This window comes from Equus caballus, chromosome X (assembly GCF_041296265.1).
Source record: "Equus caballus isolate H_3958 breed thoroughbred chromosome X, TB-T2T, whole genome shotgun sequence".
NCBI classification, from domain to species: Eukaryota; Metazoa; Chordata; class Mammalia; order Perissodactyla; family Equidae; genus Equus; species Equus caballus.
In genome coordinates, this window is record NC_091715.1 from 108,249,456 (window position 1) to 108,269,331 (window position 19,876).

Genomic DNA, 19,876 nt, shown 5'->3' on the forward strand with positions numbered 1-19,876 from the left:
CATAGATATCAAAATTAAATGTTAAGAGGACCCCCCGGGAGAGCTACCCATGTTCTCTCCTTCAAATTTACTCATCTCTGTTGCTATTTCTTTTGTAAGAATGAGAAGAGATATATTCTTGAAAATCACTTGTGATACAAATCTATACGTTAAATCCTACTTTAAGTGCAGAAGGGCACGTTGCAAAAGTGAGGAATTCCATGGAGAGCCTCTTAGAAAAAATCCTGTGGTAGTGTGAATTCTAGCCTTCAAGTTTCTTGGTTGTTAAAACTTAATTTTAAGGTATTAGATTTGCTTCAAGCAGTTTACCTGTTTTACAGGATACAACCTCCTTTGAGTGAAACGACTGGATATGGTGCTTTATAAAATACTCAGGGAAATGGAACCAGTGTCGTGGTCTCCCTTGATCTAGGCCCCCAGAGACTAAGACCTCAGTGCTGTAGCAGCAACTCTGTTAGTTTGGTTAGTAGGCGGGTTCCCAGCAGCTTTTCCCTACTTTATTTGAAGAAGTTGTGTACAGTCACTTTTGATGATGACAATACAGGGTAATAAGATTTTAAAAAAAAGAAGAAGAGCTGGATGAACTCCTTGCTTGCTTCCCTCTGCTGGCCTTTGCCTTCTCTTGCTGGCTGAACCGCCTTCCTCCTACGCTCACCCACCCTCTGAGGTTACCTATTGCTTGGGCTCAGGTCCTGAGGCTTCGCAGCAACTCATCCCATTGCCTCTGAGGCTGGAGGACACACCCGAAACTGATATTTGGCTCCTAACTTTCAGCTTGATTTAAAGAGATGCCACTGCTAAGTGCCATTGGTTTTCCTGGATCCATATTATGAAGTTTGACTCTGACCCTTTGGGTAAAACACCCAGGCGAGCAACAGATTAAGTGGGAAATCTTTCCGTGAAACAGATCCATTTAATAGTATTATCTTGTAAATAAGCAACAAATATGAACAGCTCCCATCTCCTCACCCTTGCTAGCCATACAGCCAAAATGGGAAAGGAGATCATTTTTTGTTTCTTCGGTTTTGATTTTACTTCATGTGAATTCTCAGATCAGACACACCCCTGTTTGTATAGAAGTCCTAAAACATATTTGTTGTAATTGACCAATTTGGTTGTCCACAGTTCTTAGCCTCTATTTGGGTGGGTATCACTGATCTCCAATAGTTAGAGGTAGGTGAGGGCGATAGGTTTCCTCCCCATGATAAGTATATTACAGTGAAAGCAATTCAAACCAAATTCAGCCACAAACATTTAGTAATTAGGCACAAAACAGTCATAAAGCCTGATCCGTATGTCCAGAGATATTCCATCCCTTATTCTTTCCAACCGCTATCTTGTGTGAAAGGTTCACTGGAGGTAGACGTGGCAATATTCTAGTGGTAGGATTCAGCTTACCTTCTAATGAAAGGACACACCTGAATCTTCTGTTAAGTGTCTGAACATAAGATTTGTTGGGATTCCTGAGCCAAAGGTGCCCTTCCAAAGGGATGAGGGATGTTGGGCCAACCAGAGTCTTACATCCAATTCATGCGAAGGTGAGAGTGCCTGAATAATATTTCTAACTGATCCACCTATCTTGAACACCAAGAAGTTCCCCAATGAAATAGCATTTCTTTCTTCCTTTCTTTTTTTTTTTTTGCAGGGGAAGATTCGCCCTATGCTAACATCTGTGCCAATCTTCCTCCTTTTTGCTATCCCCTCAAAGCCCCAGTAGATAGTTTTGTATAGTTGTAAGTTCTTTTAGTTCTTGCCACTGCCACAGTATGGCTTCTGAAAGACAAGTGGTGTGGTTCTGTGCCTAGGAACTGAACCTGGGCCACCAAAGCAGAGCATGCTATACTAACTGCTAGGCTATCAGGGCTGGCTCTGAAATATCATGTTTAGTATTCATTGTTCTAATTAACAAACCATCTGAAGGATTTCATAGCTAAAGCATTTGAGTGTGGCTTTTTTTTCCATTTAAAAAAATTAATGTATATTTTACATACAGTAAAATTCACCCTTTTTAGGATACAGTTCCGTGACTGTATATTGCATATATACATTTTGACAAATGTATATACCGTAATCAAGAGAGAGAATGCTTCCATCACCACCAAAATTTCCCCATGATTTGCTTGTGGGTTTTTTTTTTTTGGTGAGGAAGATTGGCCCTGAGCTAACATCTGTGCCAGTCTTTCTCTATTTTGTATGTGGGATGCCTCCACAGTATGGCTGATGAGTGGAGTAGGTACACACATGGGATCTGAACCCTTGAACCCAGCTGCTGATGCGGGTCACGTGGAACCTGCACCACTCAGCCATGGGTCTGGCCTTGTGGGGTTTTTTTAAAGGAAAAAAGCAAACAGCTTTATTGAGATATAATTCATATACCATACAATTAACCCATTTAAAGTGTACAATTCAATGGTTTTTGGTATATTACATTATTCTTTTTTAAAATTTTGGTAAAATATATATAACAAAATTTGCCATTTTAACCATTTTAAGTGTACAATTTAGTGGCACTAATTCACAGTGTTCTGCAACCATCATCACTATTTGCAAGAGTTTTTCATCACCCCAAATAGAAACTCTGTATCCGTTAAGCATTAAGCAATAACTCCCCATTTCCTCCTCCCCTAGCCCCTGGGAACCACTGTTCTACTTTCTGTCTCTATGAATGTACCCCTTGGAAGTGAACTCATAAAATATTTGTCCTTTTATGTCTGGCTTATTTCACTTAGCACAATGTTTTCAAGGTTCACCCATGTTCTAGCACGTATCTGTACTTCATTCCTTTTTTAAAAAAGATTTTATTTATTTTTTTCTTCTTCTCCCCAAAGCCCCCCAGTACATAGTTGTATATTCTAGTTGTGGGTCCTTCTAGTTGTGGCATGTGGGATGCCGCCTCAGCATGGCTTGATGAGTGGTGCTAGGTGTGTGCCCAGGATCTGAACTGGCGAAACCCTGGGCCGCCGAAGCGGAGCGTGGGAACTTAACCACTTGGCCACCAGGCCCGCCCCAGTACTTCATTCCTTTTTAAGGCTGAATGATATTCCATTGTACGTATATACCACATTTTGTTTATCCATTCATCCATTGATAGACAATTGGGTGGCTTCTACTTTTTAGATATTGTGAATAACGCTGCTGTGAACATTGATGTACAAATATCTGAGTCTCTGTTTTTAATTCTTTTGGGTATATACCCAAGAGTGAATTGCTGGGTCAGATAGTAATTCTATGTTTAGCTTTTTGAAGAACTGCAGAATTGTTCCACAACGCCTGAGCCATTTTATCTTCCCACCAGTAATGGACGAGGGTTTCAATATCTCCACATCCTCTCCAGCACTTATTTCCATTTTTAAAATTACGGCCATCCTGGTAGGTGTCAAGTGGTATCTCATTGTGGTTTTGTTTTGCATTTCTTTGATGACTAAGGTTGAGCATCTTTTTATGTGCTCATTGGCTATTTGTATATCTTCTTTGGAGAAATGTCTGTTCAAGTCCTTTGCCCATTTTTTAAACTAAAAATGTTTGTCTTTTTGTTGTTGAGTTCTTGATTGTGGGCTTTGATTAGCGATTCCAATTGCTAACTAATCACCCCTGAAGTATGTATTCTCAATTGGAATTCCTCAAATGTTAACAGTGGTGTGCTGGTAAATGTTTAAAGTACTGATTTATATCATTTGCCAATTTCCATGGTCCATTTCAAGCAGCCAGTCTGTCCTCACTAAAGTAACAAAGGAGTCGGGAAGGGACACGCACAATCAACTCTTGCTAGCTAGTGCTATTGGGCTTCTAGCACACCACTGCATGTTAACTAACTGCCCTACAGTATAGAATAAAACTAACATACACACAAATGTATCACAGTGTCTATGCTGAAAGCATTTTAAATTAAATTGCAGACATTATAAATAAAAGTAAGTGGAAATTATTTTCAATTCTAACACTTTGGCACCCCCATTAAAAGTAAGAATAGCTACCACTTTTCGAGCACATCATATGCTAGACATGTTCCAAGGGTTTAATACATAAGATCAGTCAACATAGGAGGAACCTTAGCACAAGTTAGTGGTAGGCTGAGACTCGAACCAGGACTCCAGAGCCCCTGCGTTTGACCTCTGTGCCGCACTGCCTTCTGTCCTACCTGCAGGATTTACTTACTGAGTACTGACTACCATGAACAGTGAACGATTTTCTTCTAACCCCAGAGACGCTTCTTTGTTACTTTCTACTCTCCGGCCTCTCTAAAACCTATTCAAATTGGAAGTGAAAACTAAAGTTTTGTTGGAACCACTTATTGATGAACTGGTGGGGGTTAAAAATATCCTTTTCTTGGGACCGGCATGGTGGCGCAGTGGTTTAGTGACCACGTTCTGCTTTGGCAGCCTGGGGTTCACCGGTTCAGATCCCGGGTGTGGATGTGGCACTGTTTGGCACGCCATGCTGTGGTAGGCGTCCCACATATAAAGTAGAGGAAGATGTGCACGGATGTGAGCTCAGGGCCAGGCTTCCTCAGCAAAAAGAGGAGGATTGGCAGCAGTTAGCTCATGGCTAATCTTCCTCAAAAAAAAAATCCTTTTCTTGACTGCAAAAAATATTTTGTAAGAAAAATTTAAGCAATTGAGGAATGGCAAAAATAGAAAGTGAAAATCCTCCATAATCCCATCTACTGGGGATAATCATTATTAACAGCTAGCATTTGTTCCTTTTCTTTACACATTCTTTTTTTACAAAAATGGGATGATTCCTTATACTCTGAAACTTTTTTCACTTGAAAATATATTTGGATGCCAATGCATATAGCACTACTTCATTCCTTTTTTTTACAAAAATGGGATGATTCCTTATACTCTGAAACTTTTTTCACTTGAAAATATATTTGGATGCCAATGCATATAGCACTACTTCATTCCTTTTTTTTACAAAAATGGGATGATTCCTTATACTCTGAAACTTTTTTCACTTGAAAATATATTTGGATGCCAATGCATATAGCACTACTTCATTCCTTTTAACAGCGACATAATAGCCCTCATGTGAAAGAAGTGTAAGGGATTTTTAAGGGCTATTTTGAAGAAGGGATGATAGATGGCACATGGGACCAAAAGGTTGATAACCACTGTTGGGTGCCAAAAACAGATCACCGTTTTGTCTTCTCCCCCCTCCAGAGCTACCATAACTTACTTACCTGGAATAAGATGAAAAGCAATCAATATTGTTAAGAGTTACAGGAAAACAGTTAAATTAAGCTACTCAGGGATGATTGCGAGATAAGACTGCATATCGTATTCTTTCACTTGTCTTTAGAGTTTGCAGCTCTGGTCTTTGAAACCCTGTCTGGAATCCCTTCAACTCTAGTAGGCACTGCTCTGAGTTTGAGAAACATTGTTTTCAAGGCAATGTGACCTTTTAATTCCTCTTCATCTGTTACTCATTTTGCGAGATGTCTACCACCAGGTTTTCTTGTTCTGATGTGTGGGTTCTCAGTGTTGCTTTGTTTTCTCCTCTGTCCAGGCGCTTGTCACCAGCAAAGCTCCTATTGACTTTATCAGGTGTGGCATTTACTATTGTTGCAACTGGAAATTGATAGGAGAAAAGAAGGTTATCTAGGGGAAGGTTTAGCCAAGAAGTAGTAGAAGTGTCTGACAGCCATTATTAGGTGGCTGTCAAAATAGCATGCTTCCCTCCCTGGCATGTACCACTCTAGGGAATGAAATAATCCAAGAATGATAAGCTCTCAATTGCCATCTGTCGGTTTGTGACGCTGCTTGCCTTGTTCTAGTTAACATTGAACACTGACCTCACATTGCGCTCGCAGAAACCTAGAGGAAGATAAGATGATCATAGGGTGTAAAGCAAACTGACTGAAGGCCTGCTGAGAGATGGGCTAAAGGTCAGTGGTGTCAATTTATCAGGAATTGTCTATCTCCTGCTCTCTTCTCCTTGCCTCTCTACCTCAGGGACTTGGCAGCATGGTCTTTTTTTCCCTGTGACACAACATATTTGCATTCTTTTACTGGTTTAAAGAAGTTAGTTTAGTAGACGTAGAGGGCTAAGACGTTTGGGTTGGGGTCAGATGCTGTCTTTTTTTCTTTTTTTTTTTTGAGGAAGATTAGCCCTGAGCTAACTACTGCCAGTCCTCCTCTTTTTTGCTGAGGAAGCCTGGCCCTGAGCTAACATCGTGCCTGTCTTCCTCTACTTTATACGTGAGACACCTACCACAGCATGGCGTGCCAAGCGGTGCCATGTCTGCACCCGGGATCCGAGCCAGCGAACCCCGGGCCGCCGAAAAGCGGAACATGCGAACTTGACCGCTGGCCAACGGGCCGGCCACTTTTTTTCTTAATTAAGAAGGTAAGAATATGAGTGTTGGAAGCTTGTGAGGGGACATGTCATTATCTTTCAAGTTACATGCTAAGCATCAGGCTTGTACATGTATATACCTTCTGGTCCATATCCCTTTCACAGATGTGCCAGCTGTGCTGGGGGCAGCAGCCATGAACTGTGCTAAGGACCCTGCTTCCCTGGCTAGGGTTGATTGGACTAAGAGTGGCCACCTGTCCCCCAAACAGCCCATCCATCACCTGGTGAACAACATGGGCTTGACAAGATGAGCTGGGCCATTCATCTTCCTCTCCTAGGAAATTAGAATTAGGAAGCTGAGAGAGTAAATAAGGCAGTTTGCAGCAGGGTTAAGAGCCAAAAGATGATGGGGAGGGGAGCAATCATGTCAGGCCACGTCCAAGATGGTGTTATGGGTAGATAGAAACCATGAGTAAACAGAGGAAGTCAGTAAGAGAGGAGTGGAGGTGCCCTGAGAGACAGAGCGGCTCTTCCACACAACCCCCTTGAACCCAGAACCATCCTCTAGTTCTGCCAAGGCTGAGATATGTCCTGCACTAGGACTCTGATGGGACACCTGCTTCCGTACCATAAACCTCCCTTTTCCTGAGCCAGCTTAAGTAGGACTGTTTTCTTGCAATAAAAATTGTCAGACTACTACTTGTCTTTTTTTTTTTTTTTGAGAATAGTGAAAAAAGAAAGATGTGTTGGTGAGGATGTAGATAAATTAGAGTCCTTATATAATGTTGATGGGGATGCAAAATGGTGCAGCTGGCAAGGAAAACATTACGGGGATTCCTCAAAACATTAAAAATAGAACTAACATATGATCCAGCTATCCCACTTCTGGGTATTTATTCAAAATAATTGAAATCAGGATCTCAAAGAGATGTTAGCACCCCAATGTTCATTGCAACACTATTCACAATAGCCAAGATGTAGAAACAACCTAAATGTCCATCGATGGATGAATGGATAAAGAAAATGTATATACATACAATGGAACATTATTCAGCCTTAAAAAAGGAGGATATCCTGTCATATGTGATGACATGGATGAACCTTGAGGATATTATGCTAAGTGGAATAAGCCAGTCACAGATGGACAAATACTGCATGATTCCACTTATATGAGGTATTTAAATAGTCAAACTTGTAGAATCAGAGAGTAGAATGGTGGTTACTAGGGGCTGGGAGGGAGGAATTACCAGGGGCTAGGAAATTGCTATTCAGTGGGCATAAAATTTCAATTATACAAGATGAACATGTTCTAGAGATCTGCTGTACAACATTGTGCCTGTAGTTAACAATACGGTATTGTACACTTAGAAAATTTGTTAAGAGGGTAGATCTCATGTTAACTGTTCTTACCACAATAAAATAAAATGCATTGTCAGACCAGATCTGGGCCCCTACCTTTACAACTGTAGACTTTTGGACTGAATCGACAACAGTTTCTTAACATTTATGGTTAACATTTAGTGCTGAAGATTGTTCTGGGTATTATGGGGAACAGTGGAAAAACACAGACACCTGATTATTTCTCTCAAGTTCAGTGCTGACGTTATGGGCTTTAAATCTGTGTTCCTGGCAAACAGTGAGAATGAAAAGAGGCAGGGATCCTGAATGTTCATTTATCGCCTCACAAGTTTCATCCAACAGGGGGCCTTCTTTATCCTATTTAACCCCTCAGTAGAATATTTGCCTTTCGTTTATTCCTCTTTCCAGTCAACTCTTGATTTTTCATGTAATAGAGGAAAGCATTAATGTGAATAATAGAAGGTGGCCCTACCTTGGCCTCTCTTCCTTGCCACAGCAGCACTGAGTTCCAGAAATGGAAACCAACTAGCAGAAGAGGTAAGGAGGCTGAAAGAAATTGGGGCAGGGCCAAACAAATGAACATTATTTCTCCTTCCACTTTTATACCTTCCTTCTAAATGGTCCCTGTTGAATTTCTTTTCTGGTGCCAGTAGGAGATTGCTGAAAAGGCAGTGCCATCTGCTTGATTGAAGTAAAAATATGGGAGTTTAAAAAACTAAAATACAGTTGGAGGCAAGTTGACTAGGATGCTGTGTTTTTCTCTCCCATCTATTTTACCCCGTCAGTGTTCCACATCGGAACCACACAGCTTTCTGATTGGCAACCATTATTCTCAGTTCAGGATTTTGGATTCAGCTAACTAAAATATCTACAGTGGGGTTTTTCAAAGTTTGGTTGTTGAGCTCGTTGCATCCGAGTCACATTAGGTGCTTGCTAAAAATGCTGGTTGCTGGGCCCTACCCCAGACCTCTTGAATCTAGATATGGGGGAGGGAAATTGACCTGGGGATGTAAATTTTAACCCACTCCTCTCCAGGTGATATGTATGCACACTCAACTCTGTAAAATGACCTGATGGGATTTGGAGGGTGTTTCTGGGAAATTTTCCCGACACTTCCATTTCCCTCACAATGAGTAGACCAAATGAGTGAGTGGGGAAAGTGGGGCATTCCAGGTGTCAGAGGATGTTTATCGGAATGCAAACAGGTAAGGATCCTCTGTTGAAAGGAAAGTGAAGAAAAATGGAGATACCACCATGCAAAATTAGATGGCACTTAGCATTCAAATATCTGTAGAATTACTGCCTGGGTAATTGAGAGTTGATTGGGTCAGGACACAGGAAGATTGTAAGTTACAGTCTTGGTTTGCATCCATGTTTCCTTCTAAAGAGACCACCCTCTTCACCACTCCTGCGTTGTCTTTATTTAGAGTGAAAATAGCAAGTCATCTCCAACATATTTGGGGTTTTGTGGTAGTTTAAATATATAAATAGGCACTACATGATACCACTCAATGGTTGTACCTAAATATAACCCTACTAATCAAAATGAGGATATTGTGTTTATTTTAAGATGGTGGTTATAGTGTTCAGTCTTTTTTTTCAAATACTGGCTCTATGGAGTAAAGCAGGGCCTTGTATTAATTTCTTTCCAGGCGTTCCCCAACATCGGTGGAATGGGTTTTGTTTCATAAGTTTCTTTGGAAGTCTGTTTAGAACTCAGATTCTATTTTCCCATGGACACAATATTCTTGGGGGTCAGGTTCCCAGACCAGCTGGCAAAAGCTTGTTTAATCTAAAGTAGAATGGAAGTATGTACAGTCCCCCACCCCCTAGCCCCTAACTAGGATTCCAAATAGTGTTTTTAGGCGAAAAACACCAGGGTTTCAGACCTGTGATCCTAGGCACACATCCCAGCTTCGCTCTTTGAGCAGAATCATAGGGATTTATTGTTGGAGGGAACAATTTAAACTCCTTCACATGGCTTCCTAGGCCTTATGTGATGTGGGTTCTGCTCCCCTCTCCAGCATGATTTCTTGCCATGTTTCCCCCGTCACTATATTATCAAGGCAAAAGGAGCTACTTTGAATTCTTTGTAACCTCTAGGCCATTAAACCTTTACCCATGCTCTTCCCTCTGTCTGGAAGCTCCTCCCCCTGCCTACCGACCAATTGGTGGCTCTGTTATAGGCTCTCAAAACTCTGATCGCAGTTTTTATTATAGTGTAATTTGTGTCTTATGTCATTTCTCTTCCCTCTTGCGAGCCTGAATACTCCACAAAAGTAAAGACCATGTCTGTTTTACTCAGCTGTGCTATCCCCAGCACTTAGCTTTTGGTGGGTAGCAGTTTCTTAATAACTATATGGCAAGTGAATGAATGTTCTAGTCCAGGCATTCTCAGCCATTTTGTAGCTGCTATGCCCATGATGGATGGTCTTTGTATACTTAACAGACTAAGCTGAGGGGTGGATCAATAAGAAGATAATATTTGGGTTATGCAGAATTCCCAACTGCTGTGTCTGTAACTCACCTTTGCTCCCTGACTCAAGAAAGCATATCAGAATGCAAGTGAGAGAGTGAATCATCAGAGGGATAATGTACAAATGAATATATGTGCAAATAATTTGCAAACTTCAGTACTTTAACTATTATTCATAATAAATCACTTGCCTCACCTCTCTCACCTGATGAGACATACCCGTGGGCTGCTAAACCATGCAGAGAAGCACCAATCTGGTCCAACTCTCTTTTACAGATGTGGGCTCTGACATTTAGAGAGGGCAAGTGTCAGGAAGGAAAAATGTCTCCTCTACCCTGATAGGTTCTTCTGGCTGGTCTAATAATCAAATTGACATGAGACAGATTAACAGGAGAAAATCAAACAAAAGTTTAATAAAATGTATACCTCCTGTATGTAGGGGAGAGACCCAGAAAAACTGAGTAACTAGCCAAAATGGCCAAGGCCACCACCTTAAATACCATCTTCAGTGAAAGACAAAAGAAAATGTTGAGTGTGGAGGAGTCAGTTATGGGACGTATCCAGGAGAAGCACAGTAAACAAGGGTATGGTTGTCATGCAGAAGATTTAAGTAGTTGCTTTCTCTATGGGTAAGAGTTTCTAGAGGTTGAGTCGTCTTTCTCTTCCTGGTACAGTGAGGGAGACCCCCCTACAAATGTAAGTCTTTTACAAAGGTAGCTTCAACTTGATTTTCAGAGCTTCTCCCATGTCTGCTGTTTCTTACAAATAACCAGCCTAAAATAATCCGTGTGCTACAGAGACATATTTTCGGGTGACAAATTCTACTCCCCTTCACAAGTTTTTTGCCTGGGTCCCTACTTTAGTTAGCAGCTGTTCTGGGATCAGAGCCTAGGCTTCTGACTCCCAGGCTATTGTGGTTTCTTCCAGAGGTATACATTCTATAAATAGTCTGCATGCGGTGAAACATCTTGTCTTTCTGTGGATATTTGGGACAGTCTCAAATCACTTGACCAGGGTCACTAGTGGTAATCTATTGGGGGAAACAGGAGGGTGAAGTAATGCAGAAAGTGCATTCTGTAATTTAGGTTTGCTTCATTAGTGCTGGGCCTGGAGGAGAGCTAAGGGAGTACAGCTTACCCTAGGCACTGCGTACAGAATTGAGACATAACAGATAGCTTTTCGTTATTCTAGGATTCCACATGTGTAGAGAGTGTAGAACATGACTGAATGCTCAGTGGGTATTTCTTGATTATGCGATTTGCTGAAATCACTCTGCTGGTGTGGTGGTAATATCATTTAGAATTTTTTATACCATCAAGCATTTAATTGGTAAGCATGTGGTTTGATAAATGTTGTTGTTAGTTTTATGTAGTTCCTATAGAGCTAGGAGGAGCCTTAAGGCCTTTTGGTTTGGGGCCTTGCCCCAGCTATTAAAAATTACATAGTACCTTAAATACCTGTTGCTTGATGTTATTTGCACTTCTCGTTATGACTCCTGTGGGTTTCTTCTGCTCAGAATAGAATCTGCCGTAGGACTGAATTGAAGGACCCAGCCTAATGGGGTCACTTAAGTAATGTTCAAAGGCATTTAGGAGAAAGGCCACTGGAGAGGAAGGTTAACCAGTGCTTTTCCGGGTGTAAGCCTGTGACCCAGGGTTAGATTCTTGTGGAAGGTATGTGACTGGCTTGAGAGGACGGCATAGCTCATTTCTCCACTTCTAGTAGGACCTACTCCAGGAGTCCCACATCAGGCTGGTTATTTCTCCCTGTGATGAAGAAAATATCCAGCAGGTGGCTAATTAAAAACAGCATAAGCCCAAAAGCCAACCTCAAAGGCTTGTGAGAGCCAAGCATCCTTCCATTGGGCCACCCAAAGTCCTCAGAGATTGGTGGGCCAATATCATAATGAATAATAAAGGAAAGCTATTCATCGCGTCCCTTGAAGAAAAGGTAATGTATACCTTTGTATTCCCTCAAACTACCAGTAGTTTGCTCCATGGCAGTTTTGCTCTTTAATGTCACTCTGAATAAACTCACATCTGCCTGGACTGACAGAAATGGAATGAGCCTAGAAGAGCTATTCTTGAAGTCATGTATTTCCTTCACCCTTGTCACTACCAAACTACCCACTTCTGGGCCATTTGCATCTGCCTCAATTTCTCCTCATAACATGGGGCAAAAAACGTTTTGGTTCTAGGTACAATGCAAAGCTTCCTGGAGTGAACCAAATGTGGAAAGTGCTGTAATTTGAGGCAGTTTTCAGAACAGAGTCCCTTCTGATAAAGAAAGGCCCTTTTCTTTTCTTTCTTTCATTTTTTTTCATGTATGCCTCATCACATTTTGTCCAATTTCAGCTCATCACAGGCTGAATTTTTCTTTTGATGTCTGCTTTCCAGAATAGCCCCTGCCTGAAAAAGAGAACAAAAGGCCAACTTCGTGGCTTTCAATTTGCAGCGTCCCCAGCCCTTTCATCCATCTCAGTGCTTCTCTGGCTGGGAACAAAACCTGAGCTCCAGGGTCAGAGCACATACGGAGGAAGAGCACTTTTTAAAAGTCCAAGCACATGTGGGTTTCACATTCATTGTCATTCTGCTTTATGATAGGATCAGGTGTAGGTGGGGAAGCGAGAGGGCTTGGAGGAAAAGAAAATGCTTTGTAACCTCTACAAAAGCAGACATTCCCATGTTTTTTAGAAGTTTAAGAAGAAAGCATGTTTTTAAGTATTGGATTTGCTAATTCAGGGTTGCTGTCTGTCTTGAGGGCATCTGTGTCGGGGTACCCAGTTTGGATGATGGAGCAGGAGTTCTAAGGGCTGGCATTCAGGTGCTCTCACACACCAGGCCTTTGTTCCCTAGTTTCCTGTCCATTTCTCAGTGCCTGCTTTTAGACTCCTCTCCTTTTCCTCTTCTGCTTCCTTTGTTTCAAATCACAGAAGACCTATCTCTTTGTGCTCCCAGCTTGTTGTCTTGGTTACAGGCTTCTTCAGCTTGCCTTTTTTTGAGGGGAATATAGTGCTTAAAGAAGAGTTTTAAGAATAGTACCTAAGGGCTCTTTCTCTATGGATAGTGGGGTAGTCAGGAGTGGGTAGCATTGTGGGCTCTACATTGAAATCACCTGGAACTCTCTGAAATACTACTGCCCAGGCCCCAGCCCCGACCAGCTGAGTCAGGGTCTTGAGGAGTGGGCCCCAGGAATTGCTATTTTATTATAAATAAACTGCGTAGGTGATTCTAATGTGCATTCAGTAGTAAGAATCATTGAGTTTTAGTAGCAAAGCCAAACAGCTTCATTCTGGGCTGTTTGAGACAGGTGAGGAAAGTATGATCAACTTTTCTGTACCTTAGTTTTTCCTGCCTAGGAGATGGGACCAGTAACGTTTGATGAGTTAAAGAGGCCCACTGTGACTGACCCGTCATTGCTGTCACATACAAAAGAGAGGCACCGTCCGTTCAGAAAAATATCTAGTTATCTAGCTGGCTTGGTGTCTAGGCTGTACTAGTGGCTTGAGGCAGTCTCAGGGATTAAAATAAATCTTTCCAGTTGCTTGAAGGAAGGAGCTTATCTGTGGGGAGGGACAGCAGTTTCACTTTCTTTAGTACAGTTTGGACAGAACTTTATGGGTTTTTGAACTTGACCCAACTTCTAGCCAACTCCCTTCTCATACGCCAGGTGGTTAGCAGAGTTAGGCACTATATTTTTATTCCTTGTGAAATTGCCTTTTTAGTGTGTTTTTCTAACATAAAAGCAACACATGATCCAAACCTGAAACATCATGAGAATATGACACATAGCAAATAAAAGTCCCCTAGAAGTTGATTTCCCAGAGATAACCACTGTAAGCATGTTAGCTCTTCAGATTTTATGTTTGATTCGTTGTTATTTAAAAAAACCAAACAATTTGAAAGGAATAGAATAGCATGTGTGATTCCCTCTGGCATCTGACCCCTAATCTACTCTTCCTTCTCCCTGGAAACAAACCACCATTACCAGTTTCTTGGAAATCTTGAGAGGCACTATATGCATAAAGAAGGCTTGAGTATTTTAAAGTGACTTTTGATTAGATAACCAAGTCTATCCCTATACCATGGAGACATCTGTTTCATTTATTCATTCAGCAAATATCTGATAAACATCTTGTATGTTCCAGGTACTGCATTAGTTTCTGGATCTAGCATAAGGACCAGCACACAGCCACTGTCCTCCGGAGCTTACAGTCTAGCAGGGAAGATTGACATTTAAAAAAACACAGCTATTGTAAAATTAGAAATGGTGATGAGTGTTGTGAGGAAAAGAACAGAGTTTACATGCGTCACTTCCAAAATAGTGGATGAGTCCCCTTCCTCAATTTTCTGATACAGAGGTGTGGGTAAGGAGATTGGAAGCAGACTAACCCTCAGCCTTTATTCTTGACGGCAGTTTTCATCTTCTTTCCCACCAGAATTTTCATCTGACAAAATGGCCTGCTGAGAGTTAGGGTAATCTGCCAGCCAGCAGGACAGGCTGATTCAGGCACTAGGTGATAGGTACTTTTTTCACATTCTCATTTTATAGCTTAGCAGCACTGCAAGTGATAGGTATTCTTATTTCCCATTTTTAAAGACAAGAAAACAGAGTCTTAAAGAAATTTAAAAAAAAAACCCCTCTCTTCTTTAAAAATACTCGTGATCCCCTCCTGTGTCTGCCCCCAAATCTTTGACCATAGTCACATAGCTCCTCGGCGGCAGAGTTCTGAAAACATGTGCTGGCCCACATGGCTGTGACCCTGACACAGTTGGTCCCCTTCCTGCAGAGAACTGGATACCGTCCATCCCTCCACGGGTTGACCTAGGCTCTGTTCCTTCAGAGTTGTCTGGAAGATTTTTAAGACAACCAGGTCATCCTGTTCTAAATATTTTTCTGGGATTGAGATCAAGGCAGCAGCGTGATCCTCTCTTAAATGGGTCAGAGGAGGAGGACTCCTGTGGCTCCCTGAAAGGTCAAGCCTCTCTGTGCTCATTGCTCCTTTTCCCTTCTCTTCCAGCTTGTGTCCTGGGCTGGAGTCTGGCCAGGGAGCAGGGTCACACTTGCACATGTTTCCTTGGAAACTTTTATGTGTCTGACACTGTGTTAGACACTTTGGGGAGTGGAGGCAGAGGAAGCTCTTCAAAAGACAAATTATCGTATGAGGGAGACAAAAGGGAGTATTGGCTACAAACACGATCTTTGGAATCAGACAGTTCTGGATTCAAGGCGATTCTTTGACTTATTAGTTTTGTGATCTGAGACAAGTTACTTAAGCTTTTGGTAGCTCATAGTTTTCTTATGTGTAAATGGAGGTGGGGTGGGGTTCGGAATAGCGCTTATCTCATGGGATTGTTAGGAATACATGAAACAATACATGTAAGGCGCATAGTAAGCACACAATAAAGAATAGTTCTTGCCATTATTATTATTATTAACGACAGTGGGAGGCTAACCGAGCAATAAGTGTATAGTACCAGTTAAGTACAAATGGAGTTCAGAAAAAGGAATGATCAATTTGAATGCGTTATCCGGGAAATCTCTGGAGAAGATGGAAGTGGAATGAAATATGCCGGGTAGAGCAAATATGAAAGTGGGAGGCTGAACTGAACTGGAAGGGAACAAAAGAAGGAACAAACCTATTATCTAGCATATTTGGACTCTGCTACCAGCTCACCTGTCTTCACAGCCAATGTCTCCAGTCCTTTTGGAGAGGATTGCTTGCACTTTAGAGCTGGTAGTCAGAGGGAGGCTGCAACTTGGTTTGTGGATTCAGAACCTGATTTTTATCAACTTACTCAGGGATGTTGGTTTCACACTCCCCAACCTTACAAAAAAGAGTTCTTGACAAACCACAAGGTGGATGAATGATGAGAGAGAGACCTGTATAGAGACAAAACACTGTGTCAGCCAGGCCATACCCTTCCTGATAGCAAGGTTCCTGAAGCCAAAGCAAACAGAGGCTTGTCTGATAACCTAAAATTGGAACCTAACGGAGTTGAAGGGTCTCATGAAAGAGACCATGTAGATACTGTTAAAAAGACGAAATTCAGCCAAGTAGATTTGAAGATCTAATTGGCTTTATTAAGTGATTCATGATTTGGGCAGCGTCTCCTCTAGTAAGTGGAGCGATACTCTGAGGGGTTGTGAAAAGTGGAAGGTTTTTATAGGAAGGAGGGTGGGACGAGGGCGTTAGTAACAACAGCAAAGAGAGGATTATTTCAGGCCGAGTCATCTTATATTAGGGGGAAGGAAATGGCAGGGGTTCTGTGTGCAGATTACCTCACCACTGCAACTCAGGAAGTTTCATGTTGACTTGTATAAAGGTCATGTTCCTGGGAGGGGCTAAAAGTGTAATTAAGTCTTGGTTTGCTGTAGTAGAGGCCATTTGGGGCCTGTTCTTTCTTTTCTTTTTTTTTTTTTTTAACAGTACATCACATCTTTGTATTCACCAGGATGTGTATCCTTTTCTCTCACTACTGCTGGAGCAACATCAGTGACAATTTCTCTCTTGGATGTTCTTGTTTTCTAATCCCATGCAAACACTGTTTGTGTGCTATGACCATGTTATTCTTCTGAGTTTCTTGTTAATCTTCTTGATAAGATTTGGAAATAGCAAATATAGTTAACAGCAAAATAGTTACAATGATTCTCTCACTGAGTGCTCTTTTTGGGTTTGTTCCCAAATTCTAGTGATGTTTCCAAGCAGGGCTGCCACGAATGGCTATGCACTGCACAACCCTAGGAGAGGGTGCCATTCACATAGACTATAATTGAATGGCGCCACTAGGGTTGTGCAGTGCACAACCTACACAACTGTACTCGGCAGCCCTGGCATAATGTAATGTCAATGCTTTCTTTGTCGAGGACAGGGTTTTGGGAGAGGTAGAGAGTAGCAGTTTGGAATCATTCTCAGGGACTTAATAAGGGGGCTGAAGCAGTGAACAGCTTCTATGACTAGGAAAGGAAGAAAGAAGTGCAGTTGTGGCCTTGGGAGCATTATTCTCTGGCAGTGGCAGCCATTGTATGGGAGAACTACTTACCCTCATTCTTTCAGTAAATAATTTTGTGAGGGCTTACTATGTAAGGGTTGAAGAACATGGAAAGATTTGCATAGGAGGGAGCATTTGAACTGGGCCTTATGAGAGGAGCAGGATATAAACACGTAAAGATAAGTTGTGCAGAGAGAGTTCTAGGGGAAAGGAACAGCAAAAGGGGAGACAAAGATGGGAAACTGCATGGGGTATGTGGGAAGGGTGAATAATTCATTTTGGTTTGATAGAAAGGCATGTGAAAAAGAGCAGTGAGCGATAATGCTGGGTGGGGGTCAAATGATGATGGAGAAGGGAGGGACTTGAGTGCCAAATTAAGGAGTTAGGACTTTATTCAACAAGCAATAAGGAGCGATCTGAAGTTTGTTTTTTTTTTTGAAATAGTTTATTGAGGTAAAATTCACTTCATGTGCAATTCGCCCATTTAAAGTGTTCAATCAGTGGTTTTAGTATAGCCACAGGTATGTGCAGCTACCACCACAGTCAGTTTAGAACATTTTCATCACCTCAAAAAGAAACTCGAAACCATTTAGCTGTCACTCCCCTGCCTGTCCTTCCCCTACCTCCCTTGCTCTAAGCAGCCACTAACCTGATTTCTGTCTCTATGCATTTGCCTCTGTTGGACATTTCACAAAATGGAGTCATATAATATATGGCATTTTTGACTGGCTTCTTTCACTTAGTATAGCATTTTTAAGGTTCATCCATTTTGTAGCATGTATCCGTACTTCGTTCCTTTGTATAGCCAAGTAATATTCCATTGTATGGATATGCCATGTTTGTTTATCCAGTTGTCCATTGATGAGTATTTGGGGTATTTCCACCTTCTGACTATAAATGATGCTGCTGTGAACATCCAGGTATAAGTTTTTCTGTGGACATGTCTCCTGTGGATATATCCACAGGAGTGGAATGGCTGCGTCGTATGATAACTGTGTGTTTAACCTTTTGAGGACCTGCCAGACTCTCTTCTAATGTTGCAGCACCATTTTACATCCCTACCAATAGTGTGTGAGGTTTCCAGTTTCTCCACATCATCATGAACATTTGTGATTGTCTTATTGATTTTCGCCTGGCATTTGGGTGTGAAGTGGTAGTTCATGGTGGATTTGATTTACATTTATTTCCCTAATGACTAATGATGTTGAATACCTTTTCATGTGCATATTGGCCATTTGTATGTCTTCTTTGGAGAAATGTCTATTCAGATCCCTAGCCCACTTTTTTATTCTTTTTTTTTTTTTTTTTTTGTGAGGAAGATTGGCCCTGAGCTAACATCTGTTGCCAATCTTCCTTTTTTTGCTTGAGGAAGATTGTTGCTGAGCTAACTATCTGTGCCAATCTTCCTGTTCTATGTGGAGTGCTGCCACAGTGTGGCTTGACACTTGGTGCTATGTCGGTGCCTGGGATCAAAACCTGCGAACCCCAGGCAACCAAAGCAGAGTGTGTGAACATAACCACTACACCACCAGGCCAGCCCTCTTAGCCTACTTTTTAACTGGGTATTTATCTTTTTATTTTTGAGCTTTAAGAGCTGTTTATGTATTCTGGATACTAGACCCTTATCAGAGATAGGATTTGCAAACATTTTCTCCCCTTCTTTAGGTTGTCCTTTTACTTTCTTGATAGTGTCCTTTGAAGCACAGAAGCTTTTGATTTTGGTCAAGTCCAGTTTACCTATTTTTTCTTTTGTTTTTTCTTTTGTTGCCCGTGCTTTTGTTGTCACATCTAAGAATCCATTGCCAAATCTGGGGTCATGAAGATTTACCACTTGGTTTACTTTTGTGAGTTTTATAGTTTTTGGTTTTACATTTAGGTCTTTGAGTGATTTTGAGTTAATTTTTATATATGGTTGTGAGCTAGGGTTACAGACTTCATTCTTATGCACGTGGAAATCCGGTTGTCCCTACATGATTTGCTGAAGAGACTCCTCCTTTCCCGTGAATGGTCATGGCATCTTTGTTGAAAATCACTTTTGAGGGTTTATTTTTGGGCTTCAGTTCTCTTCCATTAGTCTATATATCTATCCTTATGCCAGTAGCACACTGTCTTTATTACTCTTGCTTTGTAGTAAGTTTTGAAATCAGGTGGCGTGAGTCCTCCTACTTGTTCTTCTTTTCAAGATTCGTTTGGCTATTTGGAGTCCCTTGCAGTTCCATAAGAATTTTAGAATGAGCTCGTCAGTTTCTACAAAGAAGTCAGCCGAGATTCTGATAGGGATTGTCTTGAATCTGTCATCTGAAATTTTTAAGGAAGACTGTAACATGATCAGGGCTCTATTTTAAGAATAGGAATGTGACAATACTGTAGGGACTAGAGTGAGGAAGGGGAGAGACTGGAGAACTGCAGATAAGTTAGGAAACTATTCTAGTCCTTTAAGGAAAGGATAGGGACTGAGGTGGGAAAAAGATAATGAGGATGGATTCGAGATATACTGCAAAGGTTAAAAGTGTCAGGATGATAGGACTTGGGGACTGACTGCATGTAGGGGCTGAGAAAGAGGGGAGGCAGCAAACATAGCTCTGAGGTCTGAAGATAGGCTACGTGATTGGATAACAGTACTTTTTTTAGCTTTATATTTTAAAATGATTTTCGACTTACAGAAAGTTGTGAAGATACTACAGAGAATTCGCGTATACCCTTCACTCAACTTCCTCTAATGTTAACATCTTGCATAATCATGGTAAAATTA

General features: G+C 41.4%; 1 protein-coding gene and 1 non-coding gene across 6 annotated transcripts in view; both read left to right on the forward strand.

Annotated features, from left to right (window-relative positions):
* TMEM164 (transmembrane protein 164) overlaps nt 1-19,876 on the forward strand; it is a 257,355-nt gene that overhangs the window by 39,484 nt on the left and 197,995 nt on the right. The window lies entirely within an intron of this gene.
* On the forward strand, nt 16,849-16,946 carry MIR652 (microRNA mir-652). The gene has a single exon (NR_033110.1). It is a non-coding gene; the product is annotated as a microRNA mir-652 (primary transcript).